Raw genomic sequence first — 27,747 nt, forward strand, 5'->3', positions numbered from 1 at the left:
TATAGCAATGAACTGGAGGAGGGGAGAAAGCACCCCTTCTTCCCTTTTTCCTAAAGCCTATTTGTCCCTTTGATAACTCTTCAGTTTCCAGAGAGCAGAGGCTCTTGGGAAACAGGAAGTAGCAAAATGCCTGTGAGAAAATCCCCAGATGAAGATCAGTAATAAAGTCTTGCCAAGCAACAGTTTGGTCAGAAGAGGGAAATTCCCCAACAGCCCTCAAAAACAGTCTCTTAAGAAAGCTTAGAGAAGGTTAATTTGGGAAATCCCCTCAGAGGCAACAGAACAGAAACGGAAATCTGCTTCTTAAGAGAAATCTGAACTGGAGTAAGCCCATTAGTGGCTGCCTGGGGAGCACTCTGTGTAAAGCCATGATGATGCTACTGCCCAGCTTCCCCTTTTCATCCTGATCCTCAGGTTAACCCCCAAAGAAACCCAGTTGCCAGAGCCACTTGACACCCAATCTTCCCAGGCTCCCAACCCAAGGAACTTAATGTCACAACTCCTAGCCTCTTGACATAAGCTGCTGCTAAGCCAGATTCACTTCCAGTCTGGACCTCCTGTAAACCCTCCCCTTTCCCTGCCCCTCCATGGCAGAATACCAAGCCACCAGGTTTTACTGAGTTCTAATCTGAATGTGACCTTGGGGTCACATTTCTTAGCTGCTGCTAAGCTCCAGTAGCAGGGAAAAATTCTTCCCACAGGGAAGAAAAAAGTCACATTAACCTTGTCCTATGAAGGGCTTAGAATGGAATATCCGCTGACAAGTGGTAGCAGAGAAAGTACATAAATGCTGTTGCAAAGAGGCCGGGTGGGAACTATTGGCTCTGTGGCTCCCTAATCTCTACATGTAATTAAGGCCCAGGCCAACCAGCTCTCCACCAATCATTCCCAGCCTTCAAAAGACTTTCATCTATTTCATAGTGTGTGTTTTTTAACATTGACTTAAAATGACCATTTCAGGAAGATGACAAAAGTGAGATTTTAGTGGGAGAGAGAGGAAAGTAGACTCCTCCACGACAGTTAAATGTCTCTTACTGTATACCTACCCAGAATAAGTATCAAGTTTTGGCAAAAGAGGAGCTTGGAAAGGAGAAAGTACTCTGGGTTTAAAATCCTGTAAAATATTTTGCTTTACTAGAGTGTGTGCCCTTTTACGTAGTCAGGACTCATCAGTGTATGATTCACAATTGCAGATTCCACTTTCACATACTTTTGACTCCTAGAAAATATCTCTGCCAAAAGTCACTTTCCTGGTATCTTCAAACAAACATGGTTCTTACTGACTTCAATTCATGTGGCTTTTTGTTAAGATTCTTTTTTCCAAAAAATTGCCCAAGATTCTCAGCCACCTACTTTTTCCCATGCTTGGAATAAGTCAGAAAACTCCTGGCTTTGGGTTTGTATGTTTCCAAGCAATTAGAATAGTCTTTAAAATTATTCTGTATACACAAAAAATGATTATAATACTGATTATATTTAAATGATTATCAAAGTCTCCTACACTTACAAATTCTAGATAGATTGCCCACATACCCTCAAGAGGTTTTATTCCAATGTGGGGGTGGGGAGGGGGGAAGCCTAGGAAATATTCAATTCTCAATCCCTACCAAGACCAAATAGTATTTCTGATTTCAAGGGGGAATTTTCATTTGCTCTCAGCTCTATTGTAATTATAAATATGAAATCAATTAAATAATAATGCACACTAGAAAAAAAAAGAAAAACACCAAGCCCTTTAATGCAGGCACAAATTAACCAGATTCCAGCATGGAACTGAGAGTAATAAATAAACTCATAAAAAAGGAGAGCATAGAGCAAGTTTGATGGAAGTAAGCTGTTTGCCTTTGCCCTGGAAAGTTTATAGTGTTTTAAACAATTGTAAACATGTCAGTATACGTGGATACTGTTTCCATAGCAGCATAGCAACAGTTAAGAGTTTCTCCAAACATACCCAAAAGGACACTAAAAATAGCTTGTCTTCAATATCAAAATACATACATATACATATTCAGACAACAGTACACAAAATGATGTGTAATTAGAAGTTCTACAGGTACTAACCTTTCACAAAAGCACATCACAGGTAGCATTAAAGACCAATGAATGAGTCCAGTACTTTTTAGAAATGGGATAGAGAACAAAGAGTCCAAGAGAAGGAAAGACAGATGCCACCTTGAATTCTAAGATCAGAGGCTTGTGACCTCAAATGCTTCCAACCATTGCTTTGACTCTTCCACCTGACAGTCCCTTGCAGGAAAGGCCCTGCGTCCTATTCACCTTTGGTTCTTACCAAAATTGGAGTTGAGGGTATGATGCATACTATTATTTCCATTTATCATAGTATTTGCTCATCTTCTTAAATTTTCTAGCCAACTTATTCCATTCTCCCTATAAAGATTGAACAGTAATTGCATTTTTAAAAATAATGTGAAAACAAATGTTACACTTTCCCAATGAACTTACTCCAACTGTGACAGAAATAGTGATTCGAAAATGAAGACAGAGTGTCGGTACATTTTTTTGGACCTTCATGGTTTGTACTGTTGTTTATATCCAATAATTACAAGTATTTCAAACACATCACCTAGTGGGATATATTGTTTTGAGGGTTTATATAATTTTATTTTCCAAACTGGGACACTTTTGAGTATGAAAGGGGGTGCTATTTATAATTACATTGGGAAACAGGTGTAAACCAAGACTGTTCCAGGCAGACCTAGACAAATAGTCACACAATGTCACACAAAAGAGTATAAGTGCCTTGAGGGCAGAAATGATGTTTTATTTCTTTTTGTAACTTCATCACCTATTGCAGTGCTTTATACCTAGAAAAGAATTCAATAAATGCTTGTTTAAATGAATGGATTTTATAATTAGATTGTGTTTTGCAAAACTTTTTCAAACATTTTTATATGTAATACTAAGCTAAGCAATTTTTTTTCAGTCCACAGTCCATGTGTTGGGGTTAAATAAAATCCCACATAGCTACCCAGGGTGGATCTTACTTCATCATCTAATCTTCTCCTTGAAAGTAAAGAGGATAAAAATGGAAAAGTAAAATATATCTATGAGTCATAAAAATAATTCTATCAGTCTGGGGTGGTTTATGAAAACACTAAAGAAAAGCTAGAGTATGCATTCTGATAAGAAGTAACTTCATAATCTCTACAATGGTTATTATCCTGGTTTCATTTTCTCTGCCAGGAATGTTGGCCCGTGGGGAGAAATGCAGAACAAGTATGGAATGAGTACACTCTGACTGGGAAGAATGCTATTTGTCTCTCAAGATGAGGCACTGAGAAGAGTACTAGCCATTGGTGAAGTCCCAGGAGTGAAGGTAAGAGCCTCTTCACTTTCTGCCTGGCTCTCCCAAGAGCACAAGGAATGCCTTATGCAAGTCACTTACCTATTTGATGGACCACCAGTTCTTGTTTTATAAGCTGCATCAAAGGATTGCCGTGGGAAGTAATCATTACATTCAAGAGGTGCTCTTAGCCATCCTCCTATGAAAAGCACTATAAATCTCCCCACTCCAGAGGCAGCAGAGTTTGGGAGGCGGTGTGGCCTGTCTTTAGGATCTGCAGTCATGCAGTCTGGGTTTTCAAACCAAATTGCCCTAGAGGATGTTGCCTAAACTTTCTGAACCCTCTTTTTCTCCATCTTTTGTGAAGGAAAACAATAACCGTAGCTCTTTAAAGCGTTTGTGAAGGTTAAATGATATTCATGCAGAACACCTAGAATATGAATGTAAGCTATTATTCTTATCCAGCTCTATATTTCTTTAGGCACTTGTCAAGAGGACTATTGGAAAAAGATGTTTAGTTATGGCAAAAATTATGCTTTCATGTTTCCAATCCAAATCAAACCAAGTGTATGTACCTAATGCCAGAAGGAGTCTGGTAGGCCTATGCCACATATAAACTAGATCCATATCCTGTTCTCATCTTTCTCCCCAGGATTTAGTTGTTTTTTATTCTAAGGGGGCTTTGCATTTTATTGTTATTATTATTATTCATTAAATTTCATGAAACCCAAGCCAGTTTGTATGCTGGGACATAACTAGCCACTCTGTTTCAGGGAAAGCTAAAAGCTTGCACCAGAAAAAAATGATATCTCTTCTTTAATATCTAATTTAGAGGCTAGGAAAGTTCCAGAGAAGTGTTTCCTTACAGAATTATGCAAGACTTTATAGTTAATGAATTTCTAGTATCTGAGTGAAGGGGGTGGGAAATGGGCCCTTTATAAATATCAAATCATGTTGCTATCTTACAGAGTCTGCCGGTTGGTTAGAGCCAAATTCTGTTCAGTGTGATAATTATTGAAGTTGCCATTCATAGAGGGTGTTTTTTTTAAAATTCTGGGAATAAGAAATCTACAAACTCATCAAATTATGGAATGTTTTATCCTAATAAAGTTACCCCGTGGACTATACTGCTATGGGAAATCTTTGGGACAGCTCCTAAAAGACTCAACAACAGGGATTCAATTCATACAAAAGCCACCACAGTGTGGTTTTAAAAAATGAAGCACCTGATTTAGAGTTATAGTTAATGATTCTAAGGAAAGTTATTGTTACTCCACCGAAGAGTCTTCTGTCCAACAAATCTATGCTGGCTTTCAAAATGAAGAAGGGCAAATAAACCTGTTTTAAAATATTTGGAGGCAGGAGAATTGGCCATAACATCTGTTTCTTTTGAGTAATAATAACAATAATTCTTTTATCTAGCAGTATTACCATTTATTCCTTAGCTACATCAAAGGAAATCTAATAATTTCCCACAAAATAGGGATATCTAATGACAGTTTTAATATCCAATGCATTTAATAAGCAGTAAAGGTCTAAATAGCTCCTATGTTTTCTTTAGTCTTTAGAAACTCTGAATTCTTCATATCCCACCTGAAATGTTCATGTGTTAATGAATGAAACAAGTATGGTGGAGTGAAGTACTTGGGACAGAGAAATAGCTTCCTATTACAGTTATGTTACTTTCCAGCTAGGAACTTGGACAAGTCATTTGGCAGTGCAATGTTGTTAGAGAACAGAAAATTCACATGGTCTCAAAATACCACCCCACAAAACACTTCTTCATTACAAAGGGAGAACGATACTTATAAAATGGAGAAATCCATCAGACACCACCTTAATCTAATGATTAAACTTATCATCAATAACGGGCAAACTGATATTATGTGACCCCATTCCATGCCCATAACAGGCATCATTAATGATTCTTAGCATGGTTTCCCATGAAGCCAGGGCACGGCCTCAGAATCTTTTCTCAAGACTGATGGCATCATCCTGGAGAAGGGCTTAAGAACCTAGCAGGATGCTGATGCCATTCCACTTTATCCCGCAAATAATGGACACGGCATAAAGTAGTGGGAACCTGCTGGCGTCTCCCATGTCCTCAGTAGAGGAAGGATTGGAGATCACGAGGCCTTGCAGATGCAACAGTCAAGATGGCTTTACTGACTGCGGAGAAAATAAATTGTCCCTGTGTTTGTTTAAGCCAAAAGAAAAAAAAAAAGTCTGTTACCACTTGATCAGGGCTGCCAAGTGAGATCCAACCTATTCACTATCACAGATTATTTGTGGTAACTGATACCACTTTCAAGGCCACTTTGTTGATTAGGGTCACACTCCCATATCCTACACATAGAAGAAAAAAAAAAAAAAGATTGCTGGGGAGAAAGTGGGCTCTGCCCAGTTCACTCTGGCTTCAAAATTGTCCTCCAAAATTTAAGCTTATTCATTTGAAGACTCCTAATGGTGACAAATAGACATCCTATAATGCTGAATTTGTGCTTGGATAGCACCTTTCCCATGTAACAGGCTGGTTTCTTCTTGTTTCTTTTTATTTCTCTAACACAGCACCTTATCTGATTCCTTTATACCACTTATCCCAACTGGCAAGTATTTTTTAAATTTGTTTTTTAGCATGATGTTGTGGGGGTGGTTTTGGTCTGTCTTTCCAATTACAACATCAGCTCCAACAAAGCAGGGACTGTTACTGTCTTGTGCATCACCGAATCCTCAGCTTCTAACACACAGCCTGGCACACCGGAGCACTCCATGGGTATACATTAAATAAATGAATGGATGGATGAATGTATAAATGAGTAGATTTGATTTTTTTTAATATCCCAGGTTTGCAGTTAAGTCCAGGGGGGAGAAAAAATAAGTGATCAACCTTGTGTGTCATGGCTAAAAATTGAGGTGAAGGGCTAAGTTGTGCATGAACTCCAACCCCGGTCCTAAAGGCAACTCTAAAATAAAAAGTTCCAAAATGCTTTGAGCAATGGCATCGTTACTAGAATAAGTATGTTTCCCGATATGACTCCTTGAAAGATAATACTAATTTGAATGTGTATATTGAATCATTTTTTTTTTTAGTTGTGTCATTTTTTACTGCAAGTTTTATTGGTTGCCTCAGAGCCCTACGCACCCTGCATATTTTACATAACACATGGGGAGGAATGTGTGATGGAGTCACTATAACCTTCACTTTAGAAAACTCTCTGGTTGCCAGCTGAAGCCCTTGAACAAAGTGTTCTTTCAGTGCTGAGCAGGACCGCAGCTGAATTGCAGATCAGATTAACCAATGCCACCACAGCGATAATGACATCCTTAGGAACACCAGAGGCCTCAGTCCTCGCTGAAAGAACAAAGGTCAATATTTAGTTTCTTATTTCCCTTTGGGGCGTTCCGTCACTTTTATGGCCTTCTGTTCTGCTACTTTCCTCACCTCCAGTTTGCTCTTCTGGGAAAATAGAGAGGTCAGACTAGAAATATTTGTAATACAAATGTAGAAGGACTTTCAACAAAATATCAAGTTTGAATCACAATACTTGTGCTTTTGTTGACATCAGGGTTTGTGATTTCTTTTCGTTTGCTGCTGTATTTTCAAACATTTCAATATATTTTTGGTAGAAACCAGATGGACTTTACTCTTTATTAACTACCTTGCAGGTGAAAGAAAGGAAAGTTGTTACCTAATTATTTTATATCCATGTTATTCACTGAAACCGGCAAGACTAAACAAGGCACAGTTAACTCTTGCCTTCAACCAAGATATTCTCAGATGTAGTCTTTACACACTGCTGCCAAAGTTTCAGCTCCACACAATACACCAACCTCCTAACCTTCATACTTAGGATTTAATTTTTAATAAAACAAAGAGGAAATTAAGACTAATTTTGGAATAGTAGAGTTTAAACTGCCTACCAAAATATTTTGAGTTTGGAGCTGGTGGTGTAGTTTGGGACTGATGGTAGCCGGGGTAACATGATGCAATGCCACATGCAGAGGGAAGCTAAGCCAGGTCCTGGTTTCGCCACACACCTTTCCTGTTTAGAAAACATTAACTGGTTCTAAGGCTCAGTTCCCAGTGTGAGGGAGGCAGTTTCACCCCACACCAACAAGCAATTCTCAGACACCCTGCTGATGTCCAAGAATTCAACCCAGTTCTGACACTGTCTACCCAGAGATAGAACCAGATTCCACAAGTTAAGGGTTTAGTCCTACAAGACTGTCCCCACTTTTGATGCCAGTCACAAGCCCAGGTTGTTACCTATAGTACTTCTGACCAGCTGCTATATATAAGATGTTCCCACGTCCCCCTCCTTGGGTTCAATTAATTTGATAGAATAGCTCACAGCTATCAGAGAAACATTTTACTTACTAGATCATTGGTTCATTATAAAAGGATAATTAAGGAATAGCCAGGTGGAAGAAGTGCATAGGACAAGGTATGTGGGAAGGGTGGAGAGCTTCCATGCCCTCTCTAGGCTTACCACTCTCCCAGCACCTCCAAGTGTTCCAACCCTGTCCAAACCCTATCCTTTTAGGTTTTTAGGAAGGGTTCATAACATAGGTATGAATATTAAATCATCAGCCATTAGCAATTGATTCAACCTCCAGTCCCTCTGCTGCTCTTCCCTCCCTGGCGGTGGGTGTGTATGTGTGGGTGGGTGGGAGTGGAGGCACTGAAGGGTTCATCCTTCTAATCACATGGCTGGCTCCACTGGCAACCAACCCCATCCCTAGGTAGGGTCCAAAAAGTTGAACATTTTTAAAAAAATATATTTTATTGATTTTGTACAGAGAGGAAGGGAGAGGGATAGAGAGTTAGAAACATCGATGAGAGAGAAACATCGATCAGCTGCCTCCTGCACACCTCCTACTAGGGATGTGCCCGCAACCAAGGTACATGCCCTTGACCGGAATTGAACCTGGGACCTTTCAGTCCGCAGACCGATGCTCTATCCACTGAGCCAAACTGGTTTAGGCAAAAAAAAAAGTTGAACATTAACGTAACAAAAGACTTTCCTTGCTTTCCTCACTTATAATATTCCAAGGGTTTTTGGGAGGTAAGAGCCCAGAACTGTGGACAAAGACCAAATATATATGAGCAAATATATTTTGGTCATCTGAATGTATTGCATACATCTATTAACAACACCTAGAAGTTACCAAGCCAAGAAATAGCCTTGGCCTGTTTGGCTCAATGGTTAGAGTGTCGGCCCTCTGCCTGAAGGGTTGTGGGTTTGATTCCCGGTCAAGGGCATGCACCTCAGTTGCAGGCTCGATCCCTGGCCCCCAGTTGGGGTGTGTGCAGGAGGCAACCAGTTGATGAGTCTCACATTGATGTCTCTCTCTCCCCCTTCCCCTCCCCTCTCCCCTTCACTCTCAAAAAAAAAAAAAAAAAATCAATGGAAAATATATCCTCGGGTGAGGATAAAAAGAAAAGAAATAGCAAAAAAATGGGAGTTATCTGCCAAATGGAATATGTTGAATGTATGACCAATATCACCTGAGCAAGACTACAGCCAGAGGGTGATGTGACAGAGCCAATCAGAATTTTAAAAGAGCTCAAGAGCACATAGCACTGAGTATAAGACCTGTAGTTCCACATTCCTGTGGTGGATTCAGCGGAAAGCATGGAGAATGGCTGTAACCTATTGCCTTCCACAACTAAGTCAGACATTATCAAGAACAACTTTATTCTCTGGCTTGTGAATAATCATCTTTATGTCATTACTATTGTCCATAAACTTCTGGTTTGTGGAAAAAAATTCTGGTCATAATAAAGAAATAACCCCCACCTCCAAAAATGACAGACTTTTGTTTTAAACTACTGGAGCATATTTTCTTTTTTTTTTTAATGACCAAACTCATTTTGATGTTTTTAAATTACTCAGTTCTCAGAAGTCTAATCATCTTGTTGAGCAAGAGAGAGATAAGAGTTCCTTGCCAAGATGCCTAGGAATTAGCTGGTGGGGCCTCTAGGCAGTTGTATCACTTTGGCTCCAGCACAAGCTTTCCTTTCCTCCCTTTCCCACATTTCAGCCCCACACACTCAACCTAGCAAGCCTGTCTCCAAGGGTCCTGGAGCTCCAAAAAGGATCCTCTTTCTCCTACTGCCTCATGCAAAGGGAACAGTCATGTGGGTCTAGAGACTCATGCAAAAATGAGAAGTTGAAATGTTCCTTTGTCTCTAACCTGCCTACACCTTCTGGTGTCCCTCTCCTCTGATATTTCATCAGGGCAGAGGGTGGAGGCAGAGGCAGGTGGTCCTGGGGTTATAGGAACATAGGAATCTTTGTGGGATCATCTGTTTCTTTGGGCCTCAACCTATTTCTTCAGAGTCAGTCAAGCACTTTTGATTGGCAGGGGCCAGAGAGCTCATTTGGGCCAGAAGTTGGCTTAATGATTTGTTTCCAATTTGTGTCTGAAAATGAATTTATTGGTTTGCAGTTTCACCTAGTTATAAATTGTCAATTAATATTTAATAAGACTTTTAATTCCATTAGAGTATTTTGTCTCTAGATGTACTTTTAAAAAATGTTTTATCTTCTTCACTGTTCCCACTCTCCAGTTTTCTACATACTTAATTCTTCCAAATTCAGAGTGTATATTAGTATATTATGCTATACTAGATAACTATCAAAATGGCAGTGTGTTAGCACAAAATATTGGTCAGCCTTTGCTAGGTCATTCTTCCATGACAAGCAATTTCCATATCAACAGTGAAGGCTTATTTTTTGCTCATGGTATATGCTGGCTGTGTGTTAGCTGCAGCTCTGCTCCATATGTCTTCTTCATCTGGGACCAGGCTATGGCTCTAGGCTAAAGAAGCAGCTTCTCTCTGAAGCTTGCTGTCCTCAGGACAAAAAAATAAAAAGAATAATGGTGGAGTCATGCCACAGCTCTTGACTCTTCTGCTCAAATGTGCTCTATGTCACTCTGTTCATAATCCACCAGCCAATGCAAGTCCTATGGCCAAGCCCAGTATCAATGTGCAGGAACTATACTTTTCCTCCAGGGAGACTGACCACCAAAGACCCCTATAGCTGGACAGGCAGCAGATAGTTGGGAACAATAATACAATCTACCAAACAATAGAATTTTGTTTTTCACTCATGAAACAGTTTGATACAAGAGTTCCTGGTTTGTAGGCAGTTTCCCTCCTTGTGATCATTCAGACTCAGGCTATTTTCATCTTGTGGTTCCACCATCTGCATCCAGCCAGCAGATGGGCAAGAGAGAATGGAGAAGCCCCACTCACATCTTAAAATCCTGGGCCTAGAAGAGATGCATATCCTTTCTGTCACATTTTAGTGATGATCACGTGGATGCAAGGAGTCAGAGAGACAGGGTATGGTGAAAAGTATAGCCTCTGCCTAGGCAGCTCCTCCCACCAACAGCTCCACTGTGGAAGCAAGAGGATAAAATTTTGGTGATCTCTATATCATTTCTGCCATACAAAATGTCAAGTTCCGTGTCCTGGATATGCTTAGGGTTTATTTCTAGACCCACTTCTACTGAAATTGGAAGAGCCAAAAAATATGCAGGATCTCATGGCTTGGTTTTATTTTTGTTGTTGTTATTAATACAGAGCCTACTTACTCAAATAACAAGGCATCAGCTACTTAGAAAATTGCTCTGTTCCTGTCTAAGATAGATGTTTACCCCATCTATCATGTTCCAAAGACCAAGTATATAATTTTATTTCTTAATAGTTCAGAAGGAAAACATTAGTAATGATTTTCACAGGATGCCTATTAATTTTCCATTTCCAGTTTGGGGTTATGCAACCACTAATACAGTTGTTTTTGTCTCCAAACCCCTGAATTTGCATATGCAATCGCTTAGTTGCTTAACTACCCAAGTGAAAAGAACAATGGGTCATTTACAAGCCCAGATTTGCAAGAAGAAAGAGGGACCTCACTAAAATTAGGGATGCAAATCTATAGACTAAAATGGAAAATTGACCTCAATGATCACAAATAACTAGTTAGAAGCAGTTGCTTCTGCAGTCAACTGATTAACCTCTTTATTACCATAACTCTCAACTAAGTGCCACCCACTCCCTATCATGGACCCTCTCCTTTGGCCTGCTCTAAACCTTCTGAAGGTGGCCCAGATGCACAAGGTATTGGCCAAGAGCTCATTTGCAGCCATAGCTCAGGGCTCCCACAGAGCTCTGTTTTTACCTCTAATACTACAGTCCCATTCTGTCTTGCACCTGAGGGGTTTATATACAGCCCTTCTCTCTGCTTTTAGATAATAAGCTTCTTGAAAGCAGGATTTGTGCCATGTTTATCTTTGCATTTCCCACAACACTTTCCTGGCACATAATCAGTACTGAATATATATTTGTTGATGTGAATCTGGTCGAGTTTCAGATGACTCTGAAGCCAAAACTACAACTAAAGCCACATTCAGATGCTGCTTTCACTAATTAAAACTGCTGGATGCCTACATTGCATTTGCTAGGCAGGGTGCCTTCAGGCTGTTAATTCCCTTCTCACATACCTTCCACTTCTGTGTTCCTTTTCATCAAAGACGCTGATGTCATTGAATTTTGGTTTTACATCTTCGATTGCTAGAAAAGGAACTCGAGAAGGAAAGGGAAATCTTTGTCCAGACCTTACCCTTAGCTTCCTTTTTTCCCTTTCTTGGTTTCCATGGCAGTCATGTGGCAACCATAGGAAGATGTTTTCCAGACTTCACTCTGAGATTCCTGAAAATATAGAGAAGCCTCTGCAGCCTCTGAGCCTCCTCTTTGGTCTCTCCTCATCCTCACACTTAGAAGTCAAAAATTCTGTTTCCCTTAAATTTTCAGAAAATTGAGATCTAAACCCAGACAGACCTTTCAGATTTATCTACTGTGAGACTTTACACATCTCAGTAGTATCTGTGAAGAAACCAGAATCCTTACCTCATAACAAAGGAAAAGGAAGGAGCCATAGGGAGCAGCAATGATGTGGTGGAAAGAACCATCTAGGCAGGAATTAGAGGACCTTGGGTTTGACCTCTGGCTCTTTTCATTTTCATCTGGCTAACCATGGACAAGCCAGGATCTCACCTCTGGGTCTCACTTCTTAGTGTAGAATGGGCAGGCTTGATTAAGGCACCTCTAATGTCCTTTTCAGGCCAGGAAGTAGGAGTCACTAATTTGGCAGGTGATGGCCATTAGAATGGAGCCACCATGTAGCTTTCAGTCACCACAGATGTAGCTCTCAATTTAAGCACTGTCATCTGCCTTTTTGGGTGTTGGCTACCAACCCACCATCACCTGGGCTAGATATGAAATTTAATCCAGTGAGTTAACTGATAGTCACTCCATTTTCCATTTAGGCACAAATATACACATTCCCTCTGCCCAAAATAGATTTCCATTTTTTAAAAAAGTGTGACAACTTTTCCAGTACCACCACCTGATAATATCTCTCCAGGTGTTAATTCTGGATGGGAGGAGAACAGGCCAGAATGTCCTCTTTTCTATGTAGAGCTCAGTAAGGTAAATAATGGCCCCGCATAAAGAAAAAGCTTTCATTTCCAAGCTCTAGTCACAGTAGAGGGTTCTGTTGTTTGGCAAGATGTTCTAATGGGCTTCTCACAGTAGGAGTTAGCGTATTTCCTGGCAACAAGAGAAAGAAACTGAAAAGTATTCTGTGTAAGAAGTGTAAAATTCTTTCTCCTTTTTGGGCATAGGGATTTGGGGATATATGTTGTATTTTGAAGAAAATAAAAACGGTTTCTTGTTCTTGATTTTAATTGAGACTATTCAGTCTGTGAAATTGTTGCTGTGTGTGTGTGTGTGTGTGTGTGTGTGTGTGTGTGTGTGTGTGTGTTGTGGAGAGGGAGAGAGCCTGCAGGGGGAATAAGAAACTTTTGCACCTCCCAGAAGTTAAGAAATCTTGGAGGGAACCTTTCCTGGAGGCCTGGAGTCTGCTATTGACTGTCCTACCAAAGTCCCCATGTGACTATTCTTGACTGAATAACTCAGGCCTTAGGAAATGTGGTTGTGGTATCATCAGACTACCTGGTCAGACAAAAGGAAGCATCTGGTACTGGGTTTTAATAGAATTTCCTCTTTGACAGAGAGTTTCACCCCTGAGGCCAGAAGGTACAGAACTAAGAAGGAAAACAGAGGGTTGTAGATCTCTGAAGTGGTGTTATTGTTCCTCTTTCCTTTTTCCACTTTCTAGACCTGAGAGGGAGAAATGGGATGGGGGTTTTCCTAAAAAGAGGAGTGGCAAGGAAGAGCAGGATGTAAGTACTAGAAAATTAAAGAATAGGCCAGTTTCAGAGAGAAGAGGCAGAGGAGTCTTTGAAACAGTAGAGCAAGGTTAAGAACTTAAAAATGTGTCTACAAAGGGAACTTATAGTTTAAATTCTCTTAGTGATGTTACCTTACTCTACTAAAACATGCATTTTTAATGGGGATGATACCCCCTTCCAGGGGGGCAAAATTAGTTCTTGGTGGATGAAAGAAACCTTAGCTATTACAATGGTTTGTTACCTTCCAAAAGGCTATGGTAAATAAGCAGATATACAGTATATCTGTGGTGTTTACTTCTCAGGATCCAGGGTGAGAGGTGGGATGGGGTGCAAGTAGGAAAAAAAGTCTCTTTAGGGGGTGATAATGAAAAAAAGGTTAACGAACAGTGTACTAGAGCAATCATATTTAGCTTTAGTTTCACTTTATCCATTTCTGTTTGTAATTCCCTCTAATTATTTCTACCATTTTATTTTTTAAAAACACACACACAAGTCTCGTATTATAGGGAGTGTGGGGAAGTTAGGCCTCCTTCACATCACCTCCCAGTAGGGCCCACCCAGAGGGAGCAGCTATCGGCCAGGATTGTCATCAATGACATGCAGTGACAGAAGCAATGGCCCAAGGCAGAGATGAAAGCTTGGGGAAGGATGGGATGGGAGGTATATGGAGACAATAAGGAGCTGACAGGAGTCCAGTTCCCCCTGTGGTTCTCAAAGTATGGTCCCAGGACCAACAGTGTCAGCAGCACTGGGAATTTGTTAGGAATGCAAATTCCCAGCTCCGACTCCATACCCACCGAATCAGAGGCTCTGGGAGTGAGGTCCAGTCATCTGTTTGAACAAGCCCTCTAGGTGACTCTGAGGCTACTCAAGTGGAGAGCTACCTGGGTAGAGGCAGGTGACCCCAGGGAGTGGGGAGCTGCCCTTTGGGGTGATAGAAGGAAATAGAAAGTGGGGGCTCAGTAAAAGAAAATTTTCCACTCTCTAGTTTTTAGTTATCTTAAAAAAAATTTTTTTTAGACCTTAGTAATATAAACATTGTTCATTTTCACAGGGGAGGAAAACAACTCTGTAGACAAATTTGCTGAGTATAAAGTGAAGGGAAGTCCGCACTCAGCTGGCTAATTAAGGCCATGGAAGTAATCAAGGCAGTCAAGTCAAGGACAGCAAATGTGACTTCTCCTGGCTGGCTTTGCTATCTTCACTGGTCACTAAACCCAATAATCAGCAATCGCTTCTTTATTTTTTGCTGTGTAGACATTGATGCAATGTTCATAAAGTATTCCTAATCTATATCAGAAAGATTAAGTTATTTCCTCAAGTCCATACAGGGAAACTCAGTTACCTCTTCAGGATCACACCATCACTGATGGGCAAGATCCAAACTACAAGGTTCTGACTCTAAACATGTGAAGTGTCAAGTTCAACATTTTTTTCTTTCTTTCCTTATGAACTATGGCAATTTATAACTTTATTTTTTCTATTTATGAAGCATTCACAAGACTTGTCCTAAAAACATATTTTTTTTAATAAGGTAAGAGGAAAACTAAGATTGAATGCAATTTGGTAACAACCCACTTCAGTTTAGCCTATTCTGCTTCCTTAGTTCACACTGCCAGTGATATGAATTTGCAAAATTCTAGATTAAAACCCAGGTTTCCTATGATGCTTTTCTTGGGGTTAATTTTCATCAGAGACCTACCAATCATAGACTAATTGTAGAAGGAACACGATAAAATAATGACTTTCTAGTAACTCTAATATTAGTCTCTCTCTTAGGTTACCTTATGAAGGTAGACTCCAGTAAAAGTATACCAAAATTTTTTTTTCCTGACCAAAACTAGCCAAGTCTCTATAAAACTTTGTTTGCAATGATTTATGTTTGGGCTATAATAATTATGCCTCCATATTATTCCTAGTTTATATCTAAAATGACCTTGTATCAAGTGTTTTAAGTCCTCTGATAAGGAGGTAGTGAAAATTAACCTAAAAGGTTAAGTTTCCCCTCACCCCAGGATTTAAATAATTTTTTTAAAAAAACAACTTTACTTGACATTATTGTCCCCATCTCCTATTGGGCCAGCTAACATATTACACTCATAATAACTTCTCTGTGTGTTCTCAAAAGCATGTTCTGACCTAGATCACACGTTGAATTTCAGGTTTTACGAGTTCTTAACCATGTAGTTATCTGGAAGCACACAGCATTTTCTTCTTCTCATTGACTTTGTAATCAGGTCCCTTTGTAGATTAGTACAGAGGTCTGCCTTAAGCCAGCACCCTCTCTCAAAGCCCAGATGCAGGCTGACCCAAGACCTAATGAGAATGTGTCCTTGCAGAAGAAAGAACTTGCTCTTGAAATGTGCATTGTTTCTTCAGGATTTGCAACTGAATGTTTTGTGAAGTTCTTTAATTGCCTTTTTTTTTTTTTAATAGGTGAGCGTAAGCCACTAACTGTCTTATGTTATCAAGTGAGTCCACATGTATGGAGAACCTTTTTTTTAAAATATATTTTATTGATTTTTTACAGAGAGGAAGGGAGAAGGATAGAGAGTTAGAAACATTGATGAGAGAGAAACTTCAATCAGCTGCTTCCTGCACACCTCCCACTGGGGTTGTGCCCACAACCAAGGTACATGCCCTTCAGTCCGAAGGCCGACACTCCATCCATTGAGCCAAACTGGTCAGGGCAAGGAGAACCTTTTTTTTTCATCCTCTTTGTTTGTTCTAACACTGAACTAGCCAAGTAATTCACACTTATTTCTTAAGGATTTCCAACCTTCCCTAGCACAGGCATAAAGGATTTTATTCAAACTATGAAGTGATACCCATGGAACCTCTATGTTTTAAAACAGCCCTGTCTTGGTACAAACTGTAGATAAACTAATCAAAAACTATCATAAAAACAAGCCTGAGCTACAGATAATAAGAGTTAATGTTTATTAAGTGTTTTTGACCAGATGCAGACCTAAATATTTTCCATGTACACTAGTTCCTCCTTATCAGAGGAGGGTACATTTCAGGACCTCCATTGGGTGCCTAAAACCACAGGTAGTACTGAACCCTATATGTATGTACTATGTTTTTGCCTAAACTTTTCACTTAAAGGAAGCACTTTACATTTTCTCTTTGGCATATTCGAAATGCCAGCATCACTACTCTTATGTTTTGGGGCTATTATGAAGTAAAATAGGGTTATTTGAACACAAGCACTGCGCTGATATAATAGTTGATCTGATAACTCTAACGCCCACTAAGTGACTAATAGGTAGGTATCGTATACAGCATGGACACGCTAGACAAAAGAGTGATTCACATCCCAGAAAGGACCAAATGGAATGGCAAGAGATTTCATCATGCTACTCAGAATAGTGTACAATTTAAAATTTACACATTGTTTATTTCTGGAATTTTCCAGTTAATATTTTATGACCATGGTTGACTGCAGGTAACAAACCACAAAAAGCAAAATCATGGATATGAGGGAACTACTGTATTCATTTGGAATTCTTAACAGCCTGATGACATTGGTGCTTTCATTATCCCCATTTTACAAGTGAAGAAAGTGAGACCCAGAAAGGTTGAGTAATTTGCCCAAGGTCACACTACTGGTGAGGGCCAGGCCAATTAATAAGAGCTCAAATGTATGACTTGCAAACATCTACCCTCCCCTCACTCTTTTCATCTACTGCCTCCCACTCGCCCTCCTTCCTAACCCTAAACTGTGCATTTTCTACTGTGGGGTTTCCTGGAACACTGGTTGCCTTCAACCTCCTTTGTTTCCCCAAACCTGGTCTTCCGGATAGCCACATGCCTGCCCCTGGCTGGAGTCACACAGAAAGCCTGAATATCTGACACGAATTGGTCATGCCTCCTCCCTTTGGGGACTAATTTCAGGCTGTACTTAGGGATGCATGCAGTAGCATTATTATCTCAAGCAGCCCCTAGGGTAGAAGTGTACCCTCTGCCCATGGGGAGGTAGAAACTTGGGGAAACTGAGGCCCTCTAAGCAAAGGAGCAACTTAATTCTTCAAATGCTTACATTAAGGAGGAGACAAGGACAAGATGAATATATTTGCGTTTAAATCTGGTGACTCATTTATCATGCTGCCCCTACCTCGAAGCCATTCTCCCGCCAAGGACGACCTCTTGGTGAGGACTTGTGCAGCCCACACCCAAGCCAGAGCAGACTGGTAGAGCTCAGCCAAGGTACCAAGAGCCATTTCTAATAAAGGCAGCAGGCTACTGCTTCTTCCTCTTTCCCCTTATCTGAGTGGATCAGAACTCCAGGTATCCCACCAGGTATAGGGTATCTGACCTGTGTCCTACCTAGAGGACCCTGCAGTATTGATTAACTAGAATTAGCTTCCAAAGACTTGAGGATTAAAAAGAAAAAAAAAAGCAAAGATCCTGTCCATGAATAGCAAACGTACTGTCCTCTGCTCCCCACCCCACCAAATACTTGTGTCAAAAGCAACTGGAGGTAGTAATTGTTTTCCTATTCAACATTTGTTCAGCTAAGACCATCTTAGGGTTGGCTTTATCTTTGCCAGTGTCCAAATCCTTAGGGAGTTGGACAATACTAGAGTAGGCTTATGTTTGCCACATACAAATATCCAAGTTATTATCCAAAATGTATTTGAAGGATATTTACTATAATATCCAAGAGTTTTAGAGCTTGCTTAGGGAAAGCTTTAAGCTCTAAGAAGAAGCACAAAGCCAGGCTGACGCTATGGCCGAACTGTGGCATAGATAATTTCCCCTCATTCCACAGTCAGCACAGATTTATGGCACCTGCCAGGTGCCAGGCCCTGAGCAGGCCAAGGTGAGTGGCACAGACAAAGATCCTGGTGAGACTTCACAATGGTTTATTCCAGGAGATTCTTGGACACTCACTATTTACTTTCTGAAGATTCAGTGGAATTATTTTAATTTAAGAAATACTCATGACAGCCGGTTCGGGGGCAACTTTTCCAAACATGCTGTAACAAAATTGGCAATTTAAACTAAATCACACCCTGTTCTTCAGACACTTGACTCAGATTTTTCTTTACTACAGTAAACCTGTGTCTGGAACATGGAAGTTTGGAAGGACCCGACACTCCAGCTCAACCTTACAGAAGGTTTTCAGGCTGGACTGCATTTTCTAAAACAAATTCCTTAAATATTTTTATTTAAAGAGGACAGTAATGAAAACCTCTAATAGCCAACCAGAATATTTTAATAGAAGCCTTTCTAGGCTTTTGTATTGGGTTAACCCATGGAATTAATAAATTCAGGAAATGCCATAACTTCTAACGAGAAGGAGAAGAAGAAGAAAGTATATAGCCTCTTAGAGGTATGCCAGACTGTTTTCCTTAGACTTAATTAAGCACTGGACACCGCCTTGGATTCTGAGTGACTTAATATACTGGGCATTTTACACCACATCCTTCATGTTTTCCAGTGAATCCCTATTCCATATTCATCAAATACCATGCACTGTTCTAAACACTTTACTAGTATTACTTTTCACTTGTGATTGTCCAATGTGTGTATGTTTTATACCCTTTTGATGATGCTTATTTCTATCAGTGCCTTATGCAAGTTGTGCCTTGAGGTATAGTTTCTTACTATGTCACTAAAATCGTGTTACAAAAAAAGTCTCTGTATTTTCTACATCCCTTAAGGCAATATATTAATTTTCTATGAGATCACTAATCTTATAAGTATTTAAAATAAATATGAGCCCTGGCTGGTTTGGCTCAGTGGATAGAGCATCAGTCTGCAGACTGAAGGGTCCCAGGTTCGATTCTGGTCAAGGGCATGTACCTTGGTTGCGGGCACATCCTCATTGGGGTTGTGCAGGAGGCAGCTGATCAATGTTTCTCATCAATGTTTCTAACTCTTTATCCTTCTCCCTTCCTCTCTGTAAAAAATCAATAAAATATATTTTTAAAAAATGAATATGGGCTTCAAATGTTCATCTTTTCATTATCAACTCTCCCACGTTCAAATTCCCAATTATTCAAAGTTGCATATTTCTCAGGTTCTGTTACATATGATTATAATAGCAATAAGTGAATGAAAGAAAAGACATCTTCCTTAAAGTTTTAAAAAGCTCCTTTCTCTGCAAAGTTTCAAAGGAATTTTAATGAAAGAAAGTTTTGTGGCACATTTATTATAAAGAATTTCTCTTTCAAGTAAAAAAGACCAGGTTCAAACCTCCAAACCCCAGCTCCACCTCTTACTAGTTAGTTATGTGTTATCTGACCTTGAGCAAGTTACTTAATTTATCTAAACCTTGGTTTTCTCATCAACAAAATGGAAATATTGCCTGGCCAGCGTAGCTCAGTGGTTCAGTGTCAACCTATGAACCAGGAGGTCAGGGCACGTGCCTGCTTGCAGGCTTGATCCCCAGTATGCCTACAGAAGGCAGCTGACCAATGATTCTCATCATTGATACCTCTCTCTCTCTCTCTCTCTCTCTCTCTCTCCCTCTTTCTTCCTTTCTGAAATCAATAAAAATATATATTTTAAAAAATGAAAATATCAACACTGCCCTGAAAGTTACTGTGAGATTAATTAGAATAATACTTGTGTCCTGCTTAATTTAGTGTAAACACTCAATAAGTGATTGCTAATATTATTACCAACACATAAGAATGTCAACTATATGACAGGCAGTGCTGGGAGGTTTCACAAATGCTATTTGATTTAATCCTTCAGAATCCTATGAAACAAGGGAGCATTCTTCCATTTTTATAGACTAGGAAGGTAAGAGTCAGAGAGGTTAGGTAACTTGCTCAAGGCAGGGCTGGGATTTGCAGCCAGGTCAGCCTGACTCCAAAAGTCCATTTTCTTCCCCAGGGAAGAAATTTGTTCTTTCCCATTTTCTTTTGCCATTTCATGCAAAATGTGGATCATCATCTTCAAGTTAGTACTAATACATTGATAGCTACATGAAACCACTTCTTTTAACTACATTATCATAAGTAGCAAATACACCCCCTACCATATTTAGCTCCTTTGACATATTTTGTCTAAAGGTTGCTTTGGCATTTGGAAGAAATTCAAGGTCTGTACTTAAGATCTATAACCAAAAGCCAGATCAAGTCACAGAGTAAAGAAATGTCTGTTTCTTTTATTCCCAGGGCTGGATGTGAACTATCTTGATCTTTGGGTTTAAGACATTGTAAATCATCCTTGTACATCTCTTACTTTATTCAACAAATATTTAATGAATGTTGGTTGAATTAGTCCTAAGTCCTGTGTTCAAGGAACCGAGGGCATAATAGGAAAGAAAGGATGTACAAAAAGACCTAAAATTCCAGACAAGAAGTAATAAGTGCTAGAAGAAAGAGATAAAATGCTAGGGAGACTCAAGGATCTGAGTTTCTTCCTGCAAGAAGAGGAGAATCAAAGCCGGCAACTGCTTCATCCAGGTGCAAGCTATTCATGAATTCGCTTTCAAATAATACAGAAAGGGGCAAGTGGGTGCAGGTGAAGATGCACTAACACTGGCCATCAGTTGATCATATGGAAGCAGAGTAGTGGGAGTACAGAGCGTCATTATGCTAATGTGCCTGATTTCAGATATTTGAAATTTTGCATTACAAAAAGTTAAAGTATTCCACAACAACATTTGCTTGTGTAGTAAACCACATGCAAAAGGCCTCAAAGTGTATAATATAATGGTATGGGCCTGGAGGACTGACTGGACAGAGAGGCATGAGTGACCACCAGTGAAATAAACTGAATTCTCCTCCCCCAAACACTACTCCTCCCTACCTCCCCATCCACACACACAAGCCTACACAACAAGAATTCTTCAGTGTGAAACCAGAGGTTAGAAAGACTGAGCATCTATATATATCTATATCTATATCTATCTATCTATCTATCTATCTATCTATCTATCTATCTATGCCTAATATGCAAATTGTCCCCACAGGAGTTCGACTGGGAGACCAATCACTCGCTATGATGTGCACTGACTACCAGGGATGGCGTGGAATGAAGGAAGGCCCCAGATAGCAGCCGGCAGCCGGGGAAGGGAGGTCCCAGCCAGCAGCTGGAAAGAAGGCCCTGGCTGGCAGCCAGAAGGCCCTGATAGGCCCTCATCACTGGCCAGGCCTAGGGACCCTACCAGTGCACCAGGCCTCTAGTAGGGTAATAACAACCCAGGAATTCCTAGCTGCAATGCCTACCTCTGGGGAGGAAGTGAGCACATATCTTGATGAAAACACAGCCAGTGTGGGTTTAATAGAAAATTTAACTCAGCACAATCCACAAAGTTCAGAGGCTTCAGGCTGTCTGTGGACTATGCAGCAGGGTCCCATCACTCTCATAACTCACGGACATTTTACATGTAGGCTCAGGGAAGGACATGTGTCGATATTTGTAGGGGAGACAAAAGCATTCAAAACTGCATTGACCCAAAAGTTCTCAGTGGCTCTATATAGCATACTACCCCCGCCACACACACCCCAAGCATGTTCCATAGGTATGTTATGTAGTGATTACTGTTAATTAAAAAAACACACCACAATATGAATTTTTTTTCTTTTTTTTTTTCTTCTTCTCTTTTTTAATATATGTTTTCATTGATCTTTAGAGAAAAAGGAGGTGAGAGGGACAGAGAGATAGAAATATTGATGATAAAGAAACATCATCCATAGGCTGCCTCCTGCACACCTCCTACCAGGGATCGAGCCCGCAACCCGAGCATGTGCCCTGACTGGGAATTGAACCAGTAACCTTTTGGTTCCTGGGTCAGTGCTCAACCACTGAGCCACACTGGCCGGGCCACAATATGATTCTGATGTGGGCATGCCTCTAGCCTAATTCAGTGCTCTCGAGCATACCAGAGCAAGAGGGGAATGTGGGAGGATAGCGCTCAGCCATCTGGCAGCATTCCATAAAATGAACAGATACGTGAAATACTGCCTGGGGGGAAAGTGCTAGAGACACTTTTTATGTTCTTTTAAAGATGATCGAGTGTAATCTTTTAGATATTCTGTCTGAATATTTTACCAAGATTAGGATGTTTTGAAGAAGAAGTGCCACCCTGACTGCAAACCCTAAATTAAAATTACAGCGGGTAAAATTAGAGTTTCACATGCTACTTCAATTCTGTGCTGTCGCACTTTAGTGGCTTCTCATTTAAGAGTACATAATTATTTTCAAATTATCATATATCATTTCACAGATAAATTAGATTATCAGCTGGAACTCCCAAGGAGATTTGAATTCTACATGAAACTGGCTTCTGCTCACTATTTATGCTCCTTTTTGATGGTTTTGTTTCCTGAACCCTGAGATCATCTGTTCACAGATAACCACTGGGAAATGTTTAAATGGAAGAGATTGGGGCTGTTTCATATGCCATGTTGGCAAGAGAGATAGTTTGTCAATATAAGAAACTTAGGTAGTATTCAGTAGAGGTGTAGATTTCCGAGAACGTCAAAATAATTCTTTAAGGAAATGTAGTTCACCCGGCCTCTTACTTCTTAAGTATACATAGGTTTGTATGTGTGTTGTTTTCTATATTTTATTTCAATAAAAGACAAGCTCTTCAGAGAGTCTCTGACTTTATATACTGGGAGACAGAATGACTTGGAAACTCCCTGGAAGTACTGTGATCAACTGCTCTGCTTTCAGTTTTGACACCAGGCACGTGATCCTCTTTCTAAAGAGAAACAATGATTTTGTTTCCATGTGTAATCAGGATGATAATTATCTAAATTTGTTTCTACCAATCTTGCTGGATCCTTGTACAGTCAACTGATAAACTCTATCCCTTTCATTGGGCCAAACAGCTCTCAGATTCCAGGTCAGAGGTCACTCTCTTGGGGAAAATCAGAAGACTTTAAAGAGCTCAGAAAACCTGGATTTCCTCACAGAAATCAGCTACATAGGATAATCTTATAACTTTCATGTTCTACTAATTCCCACCAGCTATGTGTTTATTTGATTGATGCTCATCTATTCCATGAGACAATATAGTTCCTTGAGGGTAAGGTCTGGGTTAGTTTTGTTCACCATTATATTCTCAATGCCTGAAACAAAGAAGATGCTTTAAAAAAATTGTGTTTAACTGTTAAGTGTAAAAGTATACATAAATGAGTTAATTAAATAAATTGCTCGAAGAGGCTTTATTAATAACACTTTGGAACTGCATTAGCCACATGTAGCTATTTAAATATAACTTCATATTAATTAAATTTAATAAACTTTAAAATTCAGTTCCTCATTTGAATAAGGACTAGTGCATGCCACATTTGACAGTGTAGATTACAGGGCATTTCCATCATTGTAGAAAGTTCTACTGGTCAGCACAGCTCCAGTAATTCTGAAATTCGGGCCCAAGGAGAGTACTGTTTTCCCAGGCTCACTAAGGTCATTGTTATTTTTGCTATTATTAATATTTAACTGTGTGACTGAATCCCCTTTCCTATGAAACTATTTCCCACTCATTAATTGAGTATAATCTGAATGTTTTACTATTTTTTCTTCCAACACATTGACACATCATTTGGCTGATTTAATTGTAAGGGTCCAAGGGCTTATAGTTCTATATACTTTCTTGAGCACACAAAACAACTCGTGAAATTGAGAAAATCTACTGTTCTAAAACTGCATTTATTACACAGGTCAGGCCTCTATGCGTTATGCCAAGAATAAAAATAGGAAAGATATAATGTGTTTTAGAAGTCACCATTAGAGTATAAGGAATTTGAATTTGTACTGATTTACTTATGTTAACTGCATGATTGCACATATTCTGAAGTTGTCATTATGTGTTAAACTGGTATAGTCTTCCAAATAATAATATTCAGTGTGTTTACTGAGGTCCTTTTATTTCAACAATTTCAGCATTTTTTAAAACACAAGACTGTAGTTATAATTGTCTTATTTTATGCACTATGAGCATATACTTTGTTTTTGAGGACAGAGACTAGAAAGTTACCAGGGGCTAAGAGAACAAAACTATAACATTTATGTTTAATTAAAAGTAATAATTTTATTTAAAAACCCACACAAGCCCTGGCTGGTTTGGCTCAGTGGTTGGAGCATTGGCCTGCAGACTGAAGGGTCCCGGGTTCGATTCAAGTCAAGGGCATGTACCTTGGTTGTGGGCACATCCCCAGTGGGGGGTGTGCAGGAGGCAGCTGATCGGTATTTCTCTCTCATCGATGTTTCTAACTCTATCCTTCTCCCTTCCTCTCTGTAAAAAATCAATAAAATATAAAAAAATAAAAACCCACACAAACAAAAGCATCTTTAGTGATATAAGTGTTAGAAAAGGATAAGAGAATGATGAATATAATATGATGCTTGACTCAGGTACAATAAGTCCTCACTTAACATTGGCAATAGGTTCTGTAACTTCAAGCAAAACAAAGCGTAAGAAAACCAATTTTACCATAGGCTTATTGACATAAACAAAAGTTAAGTTCCTATTATGTCTCATCAGTGTTATAAGGAAACCACATAATTTGAGTACTTGCAGGAAAAATTTGCAAATTCGAATACCTAGGAAGCTTTGTCTCTCTTAATAAAAAGCAAGGTTCTATGTCTTCTTTTAGCTTGCTAGACTCTCTATATAGCGTGTCCCCCCAAAAGGCATACACACTTTAAATAGCTATTAATTCCAATGGGTTAAATCTGAAGGGAAAGAAACATCAGTTGGGCTCTTAGCTGTTAAATTGTGTATACATTTTTCAGGGACACCCTGTGTAATCCCATTTTTCTCATATTTTTATAAAAACAAAGAAGATTCTATCCAGCAAATACTATGGTTACCTTAACTGTACCCACATGTTTTAAATTACGTATCACAAACTTTTGTCAATCTGGATCATATAATACCAAAACCAGCTTTTGAGCCAAATATATTTTAACACACCATCATTTTCATGTCCCAGATTTCAATGACAGTTCATAAAAGCAGCACTATTTTGACAGGTAACCACCTCAATGCCAGACATGCTTGTTAACATAGCTAAAACATTAGTATTCGGCATATTTTAGTACCATCAAGTTTTCATACCACAGGTGTTCCAAACCATAGGAAATCAAGTGTTTCCCTAATAACACACTTTAAAGTGTTAAAACATCAAGCCCTACACTGAAAAGTGCACAACCCAATTTCAAGTGCATTTTCAAGGATTAACCTGTGCCTACCTTGGAACAATCTTTGGTTTTCTGATTCACTCTATCAATACTTAGTATTTATGTCTAAGTACTGAATGTCACATTTATAAAACACATGTCACATTTGGTAAAGGTGAAATTGTATGGTTCCACCGACTGGCTTTTGAGCAATTCAGATCTTGCCTCTTAGAAGGGGTTGTCAGAATGTCACACAGGAAGTTTACTCATAAAGAACTTTAAGGAAGGGGTTGGAAAGTGAGTAGAAAATAGAATTGGGAAGATTCGTGGCCTCATCTCTGCTGATTTTATATGGAAATCCAAGACCAGCCAATCCCTTTGAGATCTGTCCTCCTGACCATAAGTTAGCAGGAGTTAGAAGCTCAAATGGCTTCCAGATTGCGGCATGTAACATCAATGAGTGAAGTAAGGCTATGTGACAGATAAATAAGAAGAGATGAGTGGGAACTGTGATAAGCCCCCTATGAAAACATTTAAGTTTTGTGTGTTTTTTTAAGTAGTTGAAAGATAGCAAAAGCCCATTGAGTACAATCTGTGGGGTTGCAAATTTGGAGTTTTTGCTTCAGGAGACAGCTTGAGATTGGGGCAGGGGTTACTGACTGAAATAATTTAAGGAATTCCCTGTTCCGGTATAAGTTATAAGGTCATGCTTTAAAAAGTGCCAGGGCATTGATTTAGAGTAAGTTTTAGGTTGTAAAATTATGTCTAATTATGAACTAACTTTAACCTTTCTTCAACTTTTCTCCATATTCCTCCTCCAATGCTTCAATTTTCCATTGGCTTGATCAAAGCTACTTTGCCCAACACTGCCACATATCAAATTCTTTTTAAAAAATGTATTTTTATTGATTTCAGAGAGGAATGGAGTGGGAGAGAAAAATAGAACCATCAATGATGAGAGAATCATTGATGGGCTGCCTCCTGCATGCCTCCTATTGGGGATCAAGCCCACAACCGGGTATGTGTGCTGACTGGGAATCGAACCATGACTTCCTGGTTCATTTGTCAACACTCAACCACTGAGCCACACCGACCGGGCCACATATCAAATTCTTGCTGACCACTGATTTAAAATCCAACCAAAGGAGAGCAGATTTACGGTTTGTCCCAATTTTGTGTAAAACAATAACAAGTGGTAAGTTTTGAAGGTGCTATATTTCTGATGATCATCCTATAGGTGGTATTCCCACTCTTAATGGGAATAAAATTTTCAAAATGGTTGGGCTTCCATGACTCCTCTGTAATCTGGCACTATGTTTAAATCCTGGGCAATTTAGGGCAAGTAAATAATCTCTCTACTTCAATTTCCTCAGCTTTTAAAGTGATGATATCTAGCTCATAGGGGTGTTTAGCATCATATGTGTTAATACATAAAAAGGTACAGTGTATGTCACCTAGCAAGTACTCAATAAATAATATCTATTTTATTGTGACACCTCCCACATAATTTATTAATTATCCTGAACATTGATGATACAGTGACAATGACATTGAGAAATCTGGTAATAGTGTTTAGGTAGAAATGTGTAACATAAAAGGAAATGGATTAAAAACAAAAGGAAAATGACAATTAATATTTCTTGGATGCTTACAAGGTGTCAGATACTGTGATAAGTGCTTTCTTTACATGGATGAAATCTCATTTATTTTTTACAATATCACCATTAGTTATGAACTCTTAGTAATTGCATTTGGAAAATGGTAGTTTGTACTGTGAAAACCTGGTTACGCTAGGTCTGGGTTCTCAGAATTCTCTTTCCTGTATGGTTCTGGGCTTGATTTTGCTGAAAGAGGATTTGGATGAGATTTGGAAGGCAGAAGTAAAGCAGTGCCATTACTCTCTGATGGTCATCATGGATAGATGCAGTTATGGGCAGACATAGAGGTGTCAGTAGGTTCCAGCTGTGTATAGTTGTCTGTTCTCCTCCACTCTACCTCCTGCTCTTTTTGGAATGTCTCGTCTCACCGATCATATGCACATCATTAGATGCTTGAATGTGAACTTCTTAGGCAAGAGCTCC

Source organism: Plecotus auritus (genome assembly GCF_963455305.1).
Source record: "Plecotus auritus genome assembly, chromosome: 8".
Lineage (NCBI taxonomy): Eukaryota > Metazoa > Chordata > Mammalia > Chiroptera > Vespertilionidae > Plecotus > Plecotus auritus.